Source organism: Microtus ochrogaster, unplaced genomic scaffold (assembly GCF_000317375.1).
Source record: "Microtus ochrogaster isolate Prairie Vole_2 unplaced genomic scaffold, MicOch1.0 UNK75, whole genome shotgun sequence".
In the NCBI taxonomy this organism is placed as follows: Eukaryota; Metazoa; Chordata; class Mammalia; order Rodentia; family Cricetidae; genus Microtus; species Microtus ochrogaster.
The window spans coordinates 810,669-819,676 of record NW_004949173.1 but is presented as its reverse complement, the minus strand read 5'-3'; positions in this window follow the sequence as shown (position 1 = coordinate 819,676).

The following is a 9,008-nucleotide window of genomic DNA, read 5'->3' as shown; positions in this document are numbered from 1 at the left end:
ATGGGGTCTGGTGCCCTCTTCTGGCCTGACAGACAGAATATCGTATACATAATAAATAAATAAATATAGAAATAAATAAATGCATAAATAAATAAATATTTCTTTTAAAAAAAGAAAAGAAAAAGGAGAGAAAAGCCAAGTGTGGTCATACTGTTCATGAAGCTGCTTTCTGCTCTCTCTAAAAGACCCAGAACCCACACACAAGAACTGTTGACCAGCATCTGCCTGACTCTGTAAGCATCTTTAGACACAATATAATACATTTATCAATTAAACCCACATTAATTAATTACTAAGTACAGACAATTTGAAAAGCCTAGCCTGCATCTTTTCTTCTGCCCTGTCTGTGAATTAGGAAGTCAGCAAAATGTCTGACTTCTTGTTTTGGAAGCTCCATGGGTTTTCAGGAAGCACATGGACAAGTAGCCTTTGGGTTTACCGTCCTAGAGACTAGGCAATGGTCTCCAGACAGTAAACCAGACTCATGTGTTGCTGTTGAAGTATGTGACTATGGATCCTGAGATCCCTTCTGGCTTCTCATCCCATATCCTAGATTGGCTCCTGCCCCCAATGTGATAACTTCCTGTTGATTCTCAAAACACCCACTCTCAACACATTTTTCATTCTCCAGATTCTACTAAGATTCTACTTATATGTTCCAGATACTGGGAACATAACACTGAACAAAACAAACATGGCTATTGTCTTCATGAACTTTAAACTCAAATGAATGACACACATCGCAAATAGTACAGATACAGAAGACTGGTGTGATGGCTCTGCAGTTAAATGCACTGGCTGTTCTTCCAGAAGACCTGGGTTCAATTTCCAGCACCCATGTAGCAGTTCACAACTATCTGTAACTCCAGTTTCAGGGAATCTGACACCTTCATAAAGACGTATACTCAAACAAAACACCAATGCACATAAAGTAAGAATAAGTAAATCATTTTACAGTGTTTTAAAGAAATTTTACAGATAGGAAAAATAAAATTAAAGATCATGGTAGCCATCAGGAAGAAGGTCATAATGTATCATGGGAAATTAATGAAAAACATTTTAAACTATAAAACAAAAGAAGACTCCTGGGGCTGGAGAGCTAAGAGCCCTCCCTGCTATTGCAGAGACCTTAACTTGGCTCCTGGCACCCACTTACTCATCATCTCTAGCTCCAGGTTCAGGGATCTGGCCCATTCTCTCCTGGCTTCCACAAGTACCAGGCTCAAAACAGGGCAGATATGGGTATGCAAGAAAAGACTCACTCACAAACAATAAAATAATTATTTTTTAAAAATAGGGTCTAAAGGCCTAGTGGATGAATGAATTTGAGTAAAAAAAGGGACAGGAGCACCATGTTCTAAGGTAAAGAAAGAACATGGAGGGAAGCACCACCATGGGAAAGGCTGAACACTTCTGAAGACATTGAAGAAGGCCAGTGTGAGGGGAAGATACTAAGGAGACATTGTAAGAAAAGATTGAAAAGCAGAGAATGATCCGCTCACAAAATGCTGGGTAACCCATATTGAAAATGTAGGGTTTTGTCTAGTACAAACTTTCAAACAGGGCCCTTGAGGATGGCTCAGTGGTTAAGAGCACTTGCTGCTCTTATAGAAGGCCCAAGTTCAGTTCCCAAGACCCATGTGCAGTGGCACATACCTTGTAACTGCAGATTCAGGGGATCTCACACCCTCTTCTTGCCTCCAAAGGCACAGACATGCATGCATGCATACACACATAAACACACAGACAAACATAAGCAAAAAAAATATTTTTGAGTTTTGAACAGGGAAAATCAACTTGAGACCACTCTGCCTGCTTGACAATAGATTGCAGAGAAGATAGAAATGGGTACAAAGAATTTAGTCAGGATTTTGCTGTGTAGGTCTTGTATCTGTAGGGAACAGACTTGCCAGCAACTTGACTCAGAGAGAATCTACTGAGGCAGAAAGGGGTAGATATGAAGAGATTGTGTGGAGGCTGGATTGACAGATTCCCCATCACCCAAGAGTTACGGGCTTTGCTTAAGGCATAGATGCCATCATTCAAGTGACCTTATCTCGAGGAACACCACTGTCCAAAACTGCCCATCAGGCATCCCAACTCTACAACCGTCTGGTTAGTTTTCTTAGGTGGGCATGGCCTCAGCTTCATTCGAACAGTAGACTCAATGTCAAATCTGGCTTACATTGGACCAGCTTTTTCTCTCCCTGCACAGGTGTGCAGGAATTTTCTCCCCCAGAACACAATACAGAAAAAGAACCTGGCGATATGTTAATAAAATTGGGTGTGTAAGGACAAAACACAAGATTCTTAAACTAAAAATGGTATGGTTGGTTTCTGATTAATTAGTGAGTCTTGCTTCCCAAGCAGATGGAGTTGGCTAAAATGAACAAATCTTGCTCTGTGCAGGCACTATGTCCATTTCAGAATGTTTGCTATGGATTTTTCCCACGTCATCTATTAATTACCTAATTACACCATCTAATTATGGGATTCTTCATGTATTTACACTGATTACGTAATTGAGTGCAATTACACTAATTAGGTTAATGATACAGGATAACAGACTACAAATTGCTTTAAAGGGACAGTGGGCAGGCTGGTAGGCCAAAAACCCTTTGGAGGTAAGTCAGGATTTGTCTGCTTCCAGCTCAGGGGTTCTCTCGGCCTCACCCTTATTCTGACCTTCCAGATCTGCTCAAGACTGCAATGAAGAAAAATCACCAAAACTGTAAGAGCCAAGGCCACACTTCAGTGAGACAAGGACAGTTGGGGTAACCACAGGGCTCCCCTTTTTATGGAAGGTACAATAATGACTCCCATGAAGACTCTCGTGCCCAAGTGATCTGAACCTAACACATACTGCCTTATATAGAAAAAGGATTTTGCAGACATAACTAATGGTAAGGACCTTGGGATGCAAAGAGTGTTCTTGAGAATATAATCACATGAGCCTTGAAAAGTGAAGAACCTTTTCTGCGGGGTCAACAAAAGGCGCAAGAATGACCCTGAGACAGCAGCAGGGAAAGGATCCAACAGCCAGCTCCCGTCTGAGAGGGGACCATTTGCAAAGATCAGAAAGGGTCGCTGGAAGCTGCATTATCCCCAGCTAATAGCTGATAAGGAAACATGCTTCAGTCCAACAAACTCAGAGAACTCGGCTCTGCCACTAGAATGAGAAAGCGGATCCTGCAGTTGACCATACTGAAAGGAACCAGCCCAGCCAACACCTTTATGTAGTCTGGTGAGACTTCCTGACAGGCTTCTGATCTACAGAAGAGTAACGTGATAAATTTGTATCCTTTAAGCCACTAGGCTCCTGGTCATTTGTTATGGTAGCAGAGAGAAACATCTACATATTGCTCTGCCTTCTCCCCATCCCTTCTCACATTCTCCCGTCCCTGCCAGGCAATCCTTCTCCAATTCGTCTCTTATCAAAGCCTGTTTCTGAGAGGAGGGCTGATGGCCATCTTACACCCTCATGCAAGCACAGGTCAGTGTGGCCTCTCCCATGACATCTGCATTTTCTGCGCAGGTCTCACTTTGGAATAAAACAACATTTTGACCATTTTGATGGTAAAAATAGTGAGAACTTTATACTTGGAATTAGATCAGTGTCTTGTCGAATCTCAGTTCACTTGTATGCTAGTTCTGTGAGTGTGGTGAGTGGCAGCATTTCGTAATATGAATTTCAATATCTTTATAATAAAGTGTGGATCATAGTTTCCGTCACATGCAGTTGTTACAGACATGCAACAAGATGATGTGTGTTAAATGCCTGGAAAAGTTTGTGTCCCACAGGTAATGTTCCCTGTGTTTGTATCCATCAATGACCAACTTGGAGAAGTAACAAGAGGACAAAGGGACACACTTATGTCTAAGTAACCACAAGATCCCCGGGGACAAAATGAGATGCTAGGTGATTTGCTTCATTGCAACTTTTCAATTATCATAAGACTTCAAAAATAATTAGTAAAACCTTCTGTAAAGAAAACTGGCCAGAAGAAGTCACCCCAAAACATTCACTCCAATGGCACAAGAGGAAACCAATGCCAACAGCGGCACCCAGATGGACAAACTTTTGTTTGTTTCTGTTCACAGAAGGCAAACTGGCCATAGAAGTGAGAAGGGGATGACAGCTCAGCATCTGGATTCATCTCTATGACTCATGCCCATTTTAAAACACGTGACCCTCAGCAGTTCCAGCAAGGGCTGTTGCAGATGCTGATGGGTAGATAGAAAGGTAGAAGTGACCCAGGAAAGGACTCCCCTTTGTCCATCTCTTCTGGGAAACTCATTGATCTAAACATGTTATATGCATCAAGTCATTAAATCCTCCCAAGAACTCTGTGGATGGTAGGTGTGCATTTCTTATTGTATTTCTGGAACACAAGGCAAGCGATTATTCTGTGGTTAGGATGCAATCAAGTCTTCTGGCTCAAGAGCTGATATTGTTGATAGTAAGTTCTCTATGCCCTGACATTACAGGGCCCCCAACACCATTAGAAGGGGTTGGTTTCCCATGGGCAGCTTCAAGATGTATTCTTCCAATTTGTGCCAGAGTCATCAAAGGGGTCTTCATAGTAAGATAATCAGGACCAGAGCCTACATGCTCTGCCGCACAGGGGATCTGTACATTTGGCACAGATTTGGCAGGGAGCAACACTTGAAGATCTATCTCTTGTCCTAGCTCAGTTACCTTTCGGCTGCAGGGTCTTGGAGAGACCATTTAACCCCATTACCACAAGTAAAACATGGCTAGTGGTGTCTTAATAGTGACAAGGGATATACCCTCAGGATATTACAAATCACATCTGTTAAATATTGCTCATGGCAACTGATCATAACTTGAGAGGTGCTAAGCAGTCCACCATCACCACAAAATACTGGCTTGTGGCTGATGCTCAATCCAAAATTCAGAACTAATTCAGATCTCTGAGTCCAAATACTGACCAGCGTTAAAACACAATGACTTCTGGTCTGGCTATGTATTACATAGACTCCTTAGCTTTGGACATTGTAATGCGAACTGACCAATACACGTCACTCCCTACATAGTATGACCCCAAGTCTGAAAATGGGCATCGGATTATCCAGTAAAGTCTGTTTTGAGGAGTCAAAATTAATGTCGTTGAGAACAATTAGTGAACACAGCTATCTAATTTCACCTTTAGCCCTTACAGGGCACGTTCTATACATCAAAAACATGGAGAATTGTCACTAATCTAAGCAGAGTTTACTCCAGTTACCCTTTTCAGGGAATTATGCAATAAACATAGAAAATAGTGTCTTAAAGCCAAAATTAGAGATAGCACATGTGCACAGTACCATCTCCGACGTTTTTCTGGTGTTTCATAACTACCAGCTTCAATGTGACTTCCAACTCACTATTAGATTCTCGAGGACAAAAGCTATGTCAGGCTCATCCTCTTGGTACATAGTAAATTGTGTGACAGAGAATAGGTGTTCGAACAGCATTCACTGAGCAGATGAATGAAATAAATGAATGAGCCCAGTGACCAACTAGAACTTCTCCAGAGATCCTTAGCCATCCTCCGTATGTTCTTTCCAGTTCACAGACAGCAAGCGTGGGAGATTCTCTCCCGGAGTCACTAACACTCTCCCCATCTCCAGCATGGCTGGGCAACCCTCCCCCACACCTAGCTTTGTTTTCCTGTCTGTCTCAGCCCCAAGCCAGCCATCCTTACTCCTCTTGGCCCTCTGGGCAGCTTTCCTGTGCTTCCTGGCGTCAGAACTCAGACACCAATGACATCACTTACCCACTGCCTCATCAACTATGGCTACTACCTGGAATTCCGCACACAGCACCGTCCAGCAGTTATTGATCAGCCTTTTCAGGACCTCGGCAGAATGATTTCCCTTTCAACTAACTAATTGTGTAGGGAAAGGGCTTTAAGACAAGAAACGGAAAAAAAATTCATTATATTCTCTAAGAGAAAGCCTAGGTCATCCTGCTAAGTATTGCATCCATACAGATGTGCTATTAAAACAGATGTTTGTGCAGGCAAGCTTAAACTGCTAACAAGATTGCATCTCCCCAAGGACAACTTGTTTTGTAAATGACATTGTTTTGTATGTTGCTTTTAGTGGTTTTGTTTGTTTGTTTGCTTTTTAAGGGTAGCGAAAGGTGACTGGGAGAATACGAGGCAAACTGTTCCACATGTTTTCCCCAGTCGGAGTGTTGTCACAGTGTCAAGGGACATAACCAGTAAGCTAAAGAGGAAAAGGGGAGGGGGGCAGAAGAGGCCTGCCATCCACTGTTACGGATGCCCGCCTCTTTAAAGATAAAAAGACTCACTAAACCCCATCTTTTCACATTGTTTTCCTTGGGGCAGCGACAGAGTCTCAGGCCTTCATTCAGCTTGCTCATTTAAAAGTCAGTCTCTTCCATAAACACCCTCCCCGACTCACCTTGATAATGTTTGACCAGCTACCTGTGTTATCACTGTTACCCCTACTGTCCAATTCCACTTGGTCTTGTTTTCTCGGTTAATAACTTAGGATGTTCTATGACAAATATTTAACAGGATCTCGAATCACCAAGGACATAATCCTCTGGGCACATCTGGGAAGGATTTCTGGATTGGGTTTGTTGAGGAAGACCCACCCTACTGTGTGCAGCCCCACGCTATGGGCTGGGATGCTGCATAGACTGAAAAGGAGGAAGACGGCAGAGTGTTCATCTCTCTGCTGACTATGGGCAGGATGTGGCCGGCCACCACCATGCTCTCCCCACCACAAAATCTAAGCCAAAATATACCTTCCTCACTTGAAGTTTGTCAGATATTTGGCCACATTAACTACAAAAGTAACCAGTAAGAGCATTTCAGTGTATCTATTCGAACATCTAGATGGCTTCTGCCACTCCACAGGTCTGGTTTGTAAGTCGGCTTGCTTTCCTTCTAGCCTTTCCTCCAATGGTAGATGAGGCTCGACCAAAAGCTCTGGATCCAGATATTCCTCATCGTTCATCTTTTAGTATTAAGTCCTAGCCACCATCTCCTTCAGATGAGCTATGGCCACAGCTTTCTGCTGGTCTCTCTTGTTTTTCTGACCCACATTGCTCTCCTGATCCAACCGTGCCCATGGGTCCCAAGTGGCATGAGCATACAGAATCCTCAGCATCCTTTACAACACCTCCCTCAGATTTATCCTCTATAATTCTTCTGCTCTTCTCTGTAAGGCCTCAAACCGCTCAGCTCTGAGAAAGGCTGGCCCTCATGCTGCCCAGGCAAAGTCACCCTCAAGGTGAACCAAGCACAGGATAAATCCATTCTCCTCTGGACCCTGACATGATAGAGAATCGTAATTCTCATCATGGTAAGTGGACAGTTGTAAGTGTGACCAGTGCCTTCTTTAAGGCAGATCAAGGGACCTGCCTGTGCCACCCCAGCTGCAAGGCCCAGAGATTTCAGCAAAGACTGACTTTTCCTCTTCAGCAGTATCTCTCAACTCTCCCACTGTTCTCTCTTTTATGGCTTTTACAGAGCATGGTCTTGTCTGTATTGCCACAGACTCCTTACAGAGCCCTCTGTGTCTGATCACTTCTCCATAGTTGATATTTGGAGAGCCTCATGTTAAGGAAGGAAAATGTTATTCTGGCTTAGGTTCCTAGCCCTCCTTCAGAAATCAGCACCTTCTGGCTCACAGTGTGACTCTTCCTACCTGATCTTGACTGTTGTTATCTCAAGATCCAGGGATGCCATTTGTGTATTTTTTTTTTCCTGGTTCAGAAGGCTCAGTGAGTGTGAGATCTGAGATCGAGTCAGACATTAGCCAGTGAAACAAAGCAAGCTGACTCCCACACACAGAGAAATAAAGCTCCTCTGACAGCACACAGCAAGTACTGGATTCGAGAACGCAAACTCAAGCTCAGCCCTAAATTTTGTCCCTTTCAGATTCTCTCTCGACATTTTGTTCATCTACCTTCTGGGCATTCATGAGTTTTTACATACTTATTTATTGCCACTGAAAACCTTTCAGAGAAGAACCGGTTCGGTCAATCAATCCAAGTTAATCGCTTCGATATTGAAACCTGGAAATCAAGCAAAAGCAGTCATTAAACGAGAACACAGTGGTGAAGAAACCCACAGAAAGGCTGGAAGAGCCTGTAACTATTGCAGTATGAATTAAAACAAATCTTCCCCTGCCCTGATCTCAGAGTGGCACGTTGAGGATGAAATAATTGAACTTCGCAAGCTTCACCTTGACTTGAACGTGAATCATCCTCAGCGCGTCTCGAAGCAGCTGTCACTTACGATTATTTCTACCCGGCAGAGAAAGAAATCGAGGTAGCTTCCAGAGGTAGGGTGCCTAACTCGCAGCCACACAGCACACTGTGGGCAAAATTAGAATCAGAATCCTAGCCAACTAATCTGTGGTTATGGAATCAATCTGCCAAATGATGCAAGATGTAATTAAATAAACGCCTATGCACATGGCACAGCGCGTTTAGTAGGCGCTCAATAAATTTCCCGGAACGAGCGAAAGCAAAAACGCAAAACAAATCTGGTACTCACGCCGAGGCCCTAAAGAGAACAGGTCAGAACAGGCACCCACAGGAAAAAGCAAGGGAGCTGCGATCTTTATCTGTGTCAGCTCTGTCTCCTTTCCTGAGGACAAGATCGGAGTGCCTGTCCATCTGAGGAGATGCCTCATCTGGCCAGCTAGTCAACAACGCTTAGACAAGCGAGCTTTACTTATGACGTGGTAAGGGCGGGATACCTGCTTCTCCAGGAATGTCGACTAAGAGAAAGTTGTCAGACCACCAGGTAAAGGACCTTGTAAACCTGGGTGTCATACAGAGGGTGGCTTTTGAGGTTTTAGTAGCCGGTTTGATGCTTTGCTATGTTTTAATGGTTACTTCTAACTGTACAGCCATTGTTATTAGTTATACTAAAAACAAATCAGCCCCTTGAGGAGCAGACAAATTATAGCACTCTCTATGTTTCCTGGGGGGTAGTTGATGGTGACACATGTCACGTGCC